The sequence below is a fragment of the Podarcis erhardii genome (genome assembly GCF_964252035.2).
Source record: "Podarcis erhardii genome assembly, chromosome: 1".
Taxonomy (NCBI): Eukaryota; Metazoa; Chordata; class Lepidosauria; order Squamata; family Lacertidae; genus Podarcis; species Podarcis erhardii.
In genome coordinates, this window is record NC_138497.1 from 131,496,227 (window position 1) to 131,502,832 (window position 6,606).

At 48.8% G+C, this 6,606-nt stretch overlaps 1 pseudogene across 1 annotated transcript; it reads left to right on the forward strand.

The window, feature by feature from the left end:
- The first annotated feature begins 1,553 nt into the window (after positions 1–1,553).
- LOC309338215 (large ribosomal subunit protein eL32 pseudogene) lies at positions 1,554–6,119 on the forward strand (annotated as a pseudogene). Its single transcript has 2 exons — positions 1,554–1,573; positions 5,671–6,119. The product of its transcript is annotated as a large ribosomal subunit protein eL32 pseudogene (transcript).
- The last annotated feature ends 487 nt before the right edge of the window (positions 6,120–6,606 follow it).

Below are 6,606 nucleotides of genomic sequence, written 5' to 3' on the forward strand. Positions count from 1 at the left end.
GAGAATGTTAGCCACTTTGAGACTCCTGAAGGGGAGTGATAAAGCAGGATATCAAATCCAAACTCTTCTTCTTCTTCTCCTGGGGTGAAGCCAGACCTCTGCGTCAGCAGCACCAAAGTGACCTCCTCAGGGTGCAAGCCTGGGCTGGAGTCCTGGGCTGCCCAGATGACAAGACCCCCCCCTCTCGGCCTCGCTGATGCAGTCCAAAGGAAAGCAGAGTAACATGTTTGGCACCAGCTTGGCTGCAGGAGTTGCCAGAAGGAGTTGTACAAGGAGCCATCCAACCATCTTAGGGACTCCACTCCAGATTTGTGTAGGGTTTACTCCTTATTCTTTTCTTCTCCTGAAGATATCCTGCAAGGCAGCAGAGATTTAGGATCAGAGTTTCCTAGGCCCTTCACGGCCTAGGACCCTCGTACCTACGGGACCGCCTCTCCCGGTATGCCCCACGGAGGACCTTAAGGTCCATACATATCAACACTCTAGAGGTGCCGAGCCCTAAGGAAGTCAGATTAGCCTCATCCAGAGCCAGGGCCTTTTCAATACTGACTCCCACCTGGTGGAACGCTCTGTCTCATGAGACCAGGCCCCTGCGGGATCTGATTTCTTTCCACAGGGCCTGTAAGACAGAATTGTTCTGCCTGGCCTTCGGCTTGGAATCAATTTGATTCCCTCCCCCTCTTCTTTTCCTTTCTCCTCCTGTGATGGAACTCCTATCTGGGGACTTCCCTGGCTTTTTTCTGGCCCATGTAGGACCAATCTGGAAAGTTAGCCTTTTTGAAGACTTGATGTTTTCATCCCCCAAAAAGTTTTTGATTTGAGTTTCCATTGAAATAAGGCTGTATTTTAATGTTTTAATGTTGTATTTTAATCTTGTTTTTAAGTTGTATTTCAATCAATTTGTTTTTAATATTGGGTGTTAGCCGCCCTGAGCCCAGTCTTGGCTGGGGAGGGCGGGGTATAAATAAAATTTCTTCTTCTTCTTCTTCTTCTTCTTCTTCTTCTCCTCCTCCTCCTCCTCCTCCTCCTCCTCCTCCTCCTCCTCCTCCTCCTCCTAGATGGGCTACCTTCCCAAGTTGACAAGTCCCATCTGTCCCTCACATGCAGAAACTGCTTTCTTGACCGTTGGACCCAATATTGGTCTCATTTACTCAGTCTGCCGGAGCCTGTCTTCGCATGCAGGGCAAGTCCCTAACGCCCTGAGGGCTCGAGACCCATTGGCTACCCTCACCTGGTTTCGCTGGCCAGTCAAAGTGTGGATGCTGTCGCATGCTGACAGCTTCTAGGAGCCACAGGTGAGAGCTGAGTGCTTTCCTTTGGGCACTGTAAGATTGGCTGTAAGCCTTGCCCAAGAAAGATGGCACCAGGACTGTCAGAAATGGGCACTCCAGGTTGTGGCCATTGATCACGCCAAGGGCCACTTGCTGCCAACGAAAACGGCCCTTGTATTTGAAACCTGCTGCCTATAGGAATTCTCCCACTTAGAGCAGGGTTGGGAACCTGTGGCCTCCCAGATTGCTGCTGAACTCCAACCACCAGCAGCCCCAGACAGCATGGCCAATGGCCAGCGATGGTAGGAGTTGTGGGTCCACCCCTGAGTTAGAGTCTCTACATCATTTACCATGCGATTGTGGCTGTCACTGAGATTAGGGTGACCCACACATAATGAGCAGCTTTCGCTTGTCGCAGCCTCCCCTCTGCTCCCCACGAAGAACTTGCCAGATGGAAGCATTTTAGCCGCCTTGGTTTGGCAGCCAACAGCGTTTGAATCGGCTCCTAAGCCTGATGCGTAGTCCTCTGGCAACTAGCCACTTGGGCGTGTGGGTTTCCTTTCCCTGGGTTGGACAAGGCCTCATAAACTCTTGTTCCCAAATGACTATTTCCTGCGCTTCCTTCTACAAATGCACCCCTTGGTAGTTGGAACCTCTGTTCCTGGTAAGGCTACTGTGTGTTTAACAGCTTTGTGACTTGCAGGGATTCAAGTGGTAGAGATTTCCCCGGAATGGAGGTATGGCGACAGGCTTCACCTCTTGAACTTCTGCCTGGCATGGAAACAGGTAAAGAAAGGCACAGTAGGCCTGCTTTTTTGGAGGGGGTGTTAAACCTTAACCTGGTATCAATTTTCTCAGTCATTGGCAACTGAACCCTAATGTACCTGCTGCTACCAGGACCTTTTCCTTCCTGTCGTATGATGCTGGCGGATTGTGAAAGGTTAGGACCTTTTGTCCAAGCAGTCAGGGACCCCCAAAGAGGCCCATCGAGTCACCTAGAGTGTCCTCCATCATCAGATCATATGCCACAGGTACTCCCAAGTTACTTATGGGATTCCACTGACTTTCTGAGGAAACTCCACTGACAACCTCCCAGAAAACACCATCCTAGTTATTTTGAGTTTTGAGGCCCTTTGTCCCACCATTCCCCACAAAGGTGAACTGTAGGCCACCCAGAATATCACCCCTGATTGTGCTGCCCGCGTATTTAGCTGCCAAACTCCACCACTTCTTAATCATCTGCAATTGCTTCAGCTTTGGGGAGAGAACATGTATCTTCAGATCAGGGGCATGACTCCACAGGAGGTGAGCATCTTCACGGCCAGCTCTCGTCCTACCACACACTGTTCTGTGCCACCCCAGAGCCAACAGAGGGGGGACATGCGGTGCAGAAGGAGGAGAGAGGGGAACCCTTTGTTGCACTAGCTAGAGCCCCTGCACTGGCTTCTGCTAGTGGTACCCATAAGTTGAATCTCACCCTACAAGTGTTAATTGGTTTACCAATGCCAGAATGCCTGCATTATCAACACAAGTGGAGTGAGTGGGTGCCATATCATAGGGTTGCTATCCGGACGCAAAAGTTGTTGGACTTCTTTTTTCTTGGCACAGTAAGGTAAAGGTAAAGGGGCCCCTGACTATTAGGTCCAGTTGTGGCCGACTCTGGGGTAGCGGCGCTCATCTTGCTTTATTGGCCGAGGGATCCGGCGTACAGCTTCCGGGTCATGTGGCCAGCATGACTGAGCCACTTCTGGTGAACCAGAGCAGCACACGGAAACACTGTTTACCTTCCCACCGGAGCGGTACCTATATATCTACTTGCAGTTTGACGTGCTTTCGGACTGCTAGGTTGGCAGGAGCAGGGACCGAGCAATGGGAGCTCACCCCATCACGGGGATTCGAATCACCGACCTTCTGATCGGCAAGTCCTAAGCTCTGTGGTTTAACCCACAGCGCCACCCACATCCCTTTTTGGTGCAGTGGTTGAGCTCAAAAATCTCAAAAAAGAAAACTTTGAGTTATTTCTAAGGAAATTCGCCAAAATCTATTGCGATTCGTCTGGACTTTCCTGAACATTTCAGCGATTTCCACCCGGACACTTTCTGACAACCGAATCCTGACTATGTCCAGGAAATTCCAGACGCATGGCAACACTACACTATTTGTGCTTTTCTGCATTTCCTTTCCTTCCTCCCCAATCCCCTCTCCACGCCCCTTGTAACTCAGGCTAACCCTTCATGCACCTTATAAAGTTCACACAAAAAGCTCATGCCGCAACAAGTCGCCAGTCTTCACAGTGCCAACAGACTGCTGGGGGCTAACACAGCTACCCTTCCGGAGACCAGTGGTAACAGTTGAGTGAAAACAAAATAAAAAAATTCCTTCCAGTAGCACCTTAAAGACCAACTGAGTTAGTTCTAGGTATGAGCTTTCGTGTGCATGCACACTTCTTCAGATACACGCAGTTGAGTGAGACCATTTTGCTCTACCTGTAGTGGCAGGGACCCTCCCAGATCTCCGGCTGAGAAAAGACCAACTGAGTTAGTTCTAGGTATGAGCTTTCGTGTGCATGCACACTTCTTCAGATACACGCAGTTGAGTGAGACCATTTTGCTCTACCTGTAGTGGCAGGGACCCTCCCAGATCTCCGGCTGAGAAAAGACCAACTGAGTTAGTTCTAGGTATGAGCTTTCGTGTGCATGCACACTTCTTCAGATACACGCAGTTGAGTGAGACCATTTTGCTCTACCTGTAGTGGCAGGGACCCTCCCAGATCTCCGGCTGAGAAAGGAGCCTCTGCCTCCTGAGAGCCGTTTAACTGGAAGCAAAGCCGGGCCGTTCTGTATGCGGTGCATGCCTGCACTCTACCACTGAACCATGGCCCCTCCCCAAGACGAGCTAATAGGATGGTTAATGTATTATATTGAAGACCGACTGCATACTAAAGCTTTCCTAACCCTCAGAGGTGTTTAAATTGGGGTCTGAATTGAGCTCTTTCCTCTAAACGTAATTTGAAAGACCAACCTCCTGATTCCCCTTAGGCTGGCAGAAGCAAAGTGTTTCATCTTAGTTTTCCTTTCAAGCTGATTCATGAAACATTTCTGCGGTGGGGTGATGGGGCTTCCCAGGCACCGGGTAGTGATAGTGATTAGCTTTCAATCCACGGCTAAGTGGCCACTCGGCCAGTTGCCCACCACGAGGCTCCACAGCAGGCGTTGCTCAACCCACTTCAGCAGGTGGGTGAGGGAAGAGAGGGAGGGAAAAGAGGTTGTGTTTTTCATTCCTGGGATGGCTGTTTTCACCAGCCATGCCCTCAGGAGCCTTTGGAAAGACAGAGCTGCCCAAATAACTGTAAGGGAGGTTTCTGACATTCTGAGTTCATCGTATAAAAGTGCCATGGGGCTGGGGGAGAAAGTTGCAAACCCTCCAAGGACCATAGCTGTCAACTTACAGATTTGAAAATAAGGGACCAGCAGCCTTGAAAATAAGGGACCAGCAGCCAAAATAAGGGACCTGCAGCCTCACCTGTTCCAGGCACTCCAGTCTTCCTGTCCTCCTACAGTCTGGTCAAACTCATGCTGGGTAGCTTCGAGAATACTGTCCAACCAACTTTGTAACCAGAGGTTCAACTGAATAGAATCTGAATCACATGCACCGCAAGGCCTATGCAGCCTCAACTTAAGATGGCTCCCCGGCCTGGCTTTGCACTGCAAAGTTTGCAGCAGCACGTGCAACAAAATGGCGTCCAGCATTCAAAAAACCCCTCAGCTTGCATTAACTAGCCACACACAAGGCATGCAAGCTCCACCCCCAGTCGTTCTTAGACTTCTTATTGGGTGAGCAACGCAGCCAAGCAACACAGTTGGAGCCTCCCTCCTCCCTGGCTGGCAGGGAGGGGGGGAGAGGAGCTGCTTCCTTTGAAATTTAAGGGACATCCATCAATAAGGGACAGCAGCGGGACATGGCGCTGGAATAAGGGACTGTCCCTTCAAATAAGGGACACTTGACAGCTATGCCAAGGACAGTCCCAGATTTACAGAAGCTGTCCTGGTTTCTGATTTGATCTCAGAATGTCCCGCTTTTTGGCTCTTTCTCTCCGCGCTCCCTCCTTGCGTGGGTGCCGCCATTCTCCAGCAGACACTATGCCAGCCCTCAGTGTTATGTACTGAAGTTCTCACCCTGGGCCAGCAGGGGGGTACTGTAGATAGTTTTCACTCAGGTCCACATATGCAAATAAGGAATCAAAAGTGACGTTCAGTGATTGGATAGTTACAGAAAGTTGTTACTGTTGCTTTGTAGTGGAGCTCTATATAAGCAGGTTGGCTGAACCCTTCAGTCCAGTTCTGTTCTGGGCCTGTGAATAAACAAGAGCTGTTTGAAGAAACGCTGTGTTGTCTGATAGGTTCACCCACAACTTAACACTCAGACCCCTCAGCAAGCCTAAGGTCGTCAAGAAGAGGACCAAGAAGTTCATCCGCCATCAATCTGATCGCTATGTCAAAATTAAGCGTAACTGGCAGAAGCCTAAAGGTATTGACAACAGAGTCCGCAGAATGTTCAAGGGCCAAATCTTGATGCCCAGCATTGGGTATGGTAGCAGTAAGAAGACAACGCACATGTTGCCTTCAGGATTCAGAAAGTTCCTTGTCCACAACATCAAAGAGCTGGAGGTGCAGATGATGTCCTATTGTGCAGAGATTGCTCACAATGTTTCATCCAAGAATCGGAAGGTAATTGTGGAAAGAGCAGCTCAGCTTGCTATCAAAGGCACCAATCCAAATGCCAGACTGCGCAGTGAGGAAAATGAATAAATAGTTGCTCTTGTACAACTGTATTTAATAAAAAGTAAAAACAACAACAATGTCCCGTTTTTCCTTAGGACATTTCTATTTTCATCAGAGAAATCCATGGAGTCATGCAACCCCTGGGCCAAGGAGATAAGGAACTTTGAAACCTTTAGAAGACATCTGAAGGCAGCCCTGTATAGGGAAGTTGTTTAAAGTTTAATGTTTTATCATGCTTTTATATATGGTGGAAGCCACCCAAAGTGGTGGGGCAACGCAGTCTGACGTGCGGGGTATAAATAATACAATTATGATGGTGGTGATTATGGAATAGGATGTCCTTATTTTCATCGGAGAAATGTTCAAGAGGTATGGAGTTGCTAGTTAATGCTGTCACTAGCTTTAGGGTTCCTTTGGGATATTAATTGGCCTGTTGGTAAGCTTCAGGCTCACTTAATTTTCTTTTATATATTTTAAATGGCTTGTTAATTGTTGAACTGCAGTGAAAGTAAAATACTAAACTGAATTACATATCACGGTTGTTGTACCATTGC